Here is a 4,385-nt window from a genome sequence, read left to right on the forward strand (position 1 = left end):
TAACCAGGCTTATAAGAGGAGCAACATTCCAGCTTCCCAGAGAAGAGCTGACTACTGTGGCCCCAGTAACAATAAACCACAGCCCTGGGGAGGGAATCAGACCCTAGAGAGAGAAAGAAGGGTCTAGGAATTAAGGAATAACCCAGGAAGGAAAGGGCTATAGGGGAACATGGCCATCTGCAGGTAAAGCCAGGAGTAGGGCAGCATGGGGCCCGAAGGTAGAACTGGAGGCTGAGAGCACTGACGAGCCTACTTTTTACGCTCTCTGCAATCTCAGACAGGCCTTCTAGTAAAAAAGAGATACAGAATTAGAAAAGTCAGGTTCCTGTCCAGCTCCAACTCACACTTAGCCATGTGATCTTGATCAAGGAATTCTACCTTTCCCAGCCTCAATGTCCTTATCTGCACAAGGAGTATGGTCAAACCTCACTTGCCCATCACATAGTGTTATCAAGGTCCCAGTGAGACAAGAGCTCTTACAGTGTTTCCTAAACTAAAAAAGTACATACAAATGTGGGGAATTATTCCCATCATTATTCCCAAAGATGATGGGGTTTCTCAGTATTCCATGAGAAGAAGCGAGAGGCCTGTTCAGACAACAGGACTGCCCTGCCTACCCCTCCCACCCCAAAAGAACTTCAAACAGAAACGAAATCTATAAAAAAGCAAGAACAAAGATCATCTCTTTGGCGGTTAGTAATTTCCTTATCCTTAATTTGACAGTATGTGGATTTCTAAAAGGAGAATCCAGAAATGCCGCTGCCACATTCCTCATTCGTCCATCCTGAGGGAAGAGTAATTTAGGATGGCTGTGGATCTATGAAGGAATCAACACACATCCTTCCTTTTAACTTTAAAAATATGACCATAATGCGTGTTCAGTTCATTTTAGCATCCTTACCCTAAAGCTATCAAATATTCAAAAATATCACATTAACTACTTACCCATAATGCAAACAAAACAAAAGCATATTCTGAAGACTGTATTAAAAACAGGGATCTAAAACTAGAGTAAATGTATTCTGTTGACTTCACACAAAATGTACCTTTACTTACATATTTAACCAAACCTCATCTCTTCTCTCTAGTCCACCGTATGTCCTACTTCAATAAATAACATTCTTCTCTCTTTAACCTCTATAGTGTTGGAAGCAGCCCTAAAATTCTAGGGTTCTGGATAATTCCTCTATTCCTTTTTGTCCCTCATCTCCACCCAACTATAGACTGCCATTTTCATTTGCGACCTCAAAACAGAATTTCTTATTTTTTATAATAAATGGTGGTGATTATTCAGTAGGAAGGGTTGCTTCCGCTGGGTTTACACAGTTGTTTTTCTTTGGTTTTTCTTACTGATGGGATGTGGGTAGTTAGAATTGTCCTTCCGGGGCAAAAAAAAAAAAAAAAAGAGCTAGAGACATTGTTCCCATAACAATAGACACAAAAAATATTGTTTAGCTCATTTTCCTGATGGTTTGAATTAATAATAGTACAATAACAACAAGAGACCTTAACATGACTGAAAGTTCTACATTTCTTTTGGGGGCAAGACTGAGGCAAGCTGCCTGCCACCTATCGAGATCTGGCTTTTATCTTCAATAACAGTAAAATTCCTGGTTGTCTCAAGTTCTTGGTGAGGCTGGTTACTAGAGGGTTAAAAAGTCTAACCACCTCATCCATAAAAGTTTCAGGTATAATCCTATTATTTTTGAATGGCTATCAGTGTTCTTTAAGATTCTGATTATTCACGGATTACTGTTACAGGATACCTGTGCTAACAGCTCTGTGGTACAGGCTGCCAAGAAGAAAATTATGATCCTTATTGCAGTAATACCAATTTATACCCCATGTAAATAAATGATTCTTCCTGGTCTCTCTTCCCCATTTTCCCAGTAAACCAAGTTTGAAAAAGAGAGAAACATGAGAAAATACAGTATTGCACCTGCACGCTTAGTGGTGTCTATACTATCTGTTGCAATAACCAAATGGCCATTTTATTTATAGTTTACAGGTACAACTGCTTAAAACGCAGGCTAAAACACTTCTAGTTTGGCCTGGAACCACCAAGGAAAGGTACACCTGTATATTTTCCTTTAGAAGACTGAGACATAAAACAGACACTTACTCCCTCTTATTTAAGCAAAACTTCCAATCATCTTCTGACAGAGCACTGCAATGTGTTTGCTGTTTTATATATCATGATTAATTAAAGAACCAGCTGCCAATTTTAATAAACTAGGAAGGCCACAGAGAAAAAGAATACATGAACTCTTTTCTAGAACTTTCCTCTTATTCATCTGGCATGTGGACCCACTAGTCACTAAAGAGAAAAATCATGCCCTCAATTTTCACTCGTAAATGCATACTTAATTAACAATGAACAAAAAGGAGAATCCAAATAACATGTCCAATATGCACTTACAAAATGTTTAAATGCCTACTATACATGCTTGGTACATGAAAGTGAAAATATTTTTAAGAGCCAAAAAGCGCTATTTGGCTACTGATAGAAGACACTACACAAAGTGTAGCGCCTAGAATTTTTTTTTTAATTGATAGAAAAATGTTGTGGAGCCCTAAAGGCAGAGACATGCAACAACAATTGCCATACACACCTGGTCCCTACCCCCAAGCCTCGGGTACAAATTCATCCAGCCCAAGGTGAGAACAGAGGTAAAAATCTGAAAGTAAACCCAACACGGATACAATTCCATGCCTCCAAGCACTTGTCTTCAAGTCCCTAGACATACGGCAAGCAAGGTATCCCATAAACAATACAGACAGAGTGCCATGTCAACACAAATACCACTTTGCTGGCCTAAATGTGATTGGGACCCAAAGATAAGTAAGATATGGTCCCTGTCCTTGAAGAACTTATAATTGAAGACAGACCACAAAAACTACAAACAATACAGTAGTTTTGCTTTCTCAGGTTTCGGTTACCCATACATAGTCAACTGAAGTCCAAAAATTTTAAATGGAAAATTTCATAAATAAACAATTCATAAGTTTTAAGCTGTACGCCATTCTGAGTATCACGATGAAATCTCACACATCCTGCTCTGTCCCACCTCAAATATGAATCATCCCTTTGTCCAGATTCCCACACTGTATCCACTCCCTGCCTGTCAGTCGCTTAGAAGCTGTCTTGCTTAGTGTCTCTCTCTCAATTATCAGAGAGAGACACTAAATTCATATAACTTTTATTACAGTATATTGCTATACTGTTCTATTTTATTATTGGTTATTATTATTAATCTCTTACTGTGCCTAATTTATAAATTAAACTTTACCATAAGTATGCATGTATAGGAAAAAAACATAGTATATATGGGGTTTGGTACCATCTGCAGTTTCTGGTATCTACTGGGGGTCTTGGAATGTATCCCCAGTGGGTAAGAGAGAACCACTGTAGAAGGCAGTGGAGAAATCCTATTTTCTGAAGGGACTGAAGTGTAGGCTACTTAAAGAAAGTAGCATTTGTCTGGGCCCTTAAAAAAACCAAAATTTCAAAGCAGAGTTGCAGGACGAGGTATTCCAGAGTATTTCATTAGGCACAAAATATTTGATATAACTCATTATTTTTTTCATAGGCATATTATGTGAACTTTAAGTGATTACTCAGGACAAAAGTAACTTAAAATATAAAAATATTTAAAATATTCAATCCTGGAGGCCAGGAGTTACTCAGAAGCATGTTCTAATCTTGGTCCTGTCACGGACTAGCTGTGTGAGTTAAGGCATAGTACATAATCTCTCTGATCTAGCTCTTCATCTTTGAAAAATGGGGAGAATGACACCACCCTCAGAAGACTCATCACTCTACCTGGATGCCATCACTTTTATTATGACATTTAATAAAGCCTGTTATAATTACTCATGGCTTTATCTTCCCTACAGACCAAGACCAAGTGTTCCCTAAAGTCAAAGGCCTTTATTTACTTTGAAATTACTAGCATAATGCTAGTGCTAGCAGACACAATCAATACCAAGTTCTCTTCCTTTCTGCTGGATTTCTATTTACTATGAAAATACTTTCCTTTATACTATAATGTATGCATTGTTCTTCAAATTGTGAAATATCCCGATTTCACCATCTCCATTCCAGTAGGATTTTTTTTGTATGATTAATGTTACAGGTTTACATAAATCTCTCTCTCCCCCTCCCTCCCCGCCATATACACACATAGATATGTATGTGTGTGTGCATCTTTGGGGACTTGAATATTATAAAACATCATTGGGAAATCATTTAATTTAGTTCTAAAAATTAAAAATTAAATAACTTAAGAATCACATCAGAAGACTCGTAAGCTTTATGTTAAGTGAACTTTCAGCTTTGCTTCCAAAAGTTTGAAAAAACACAGACAATGAGAATAACAAACAGC

This window comes from Pteropus alecto, unplaced genomic scaffold, assembly GCF_000325575.1.
Source record: "Pteropus alecto unplaced genomic scaffold, ASM32557v1 scaffold75, whole genome shotgun sequence".
NCBI lineage: Eukaryota > Metazoa > Chordata > Mammalia > Chiroptera > Pteropodidae > Pteropus > Pteropus alecto.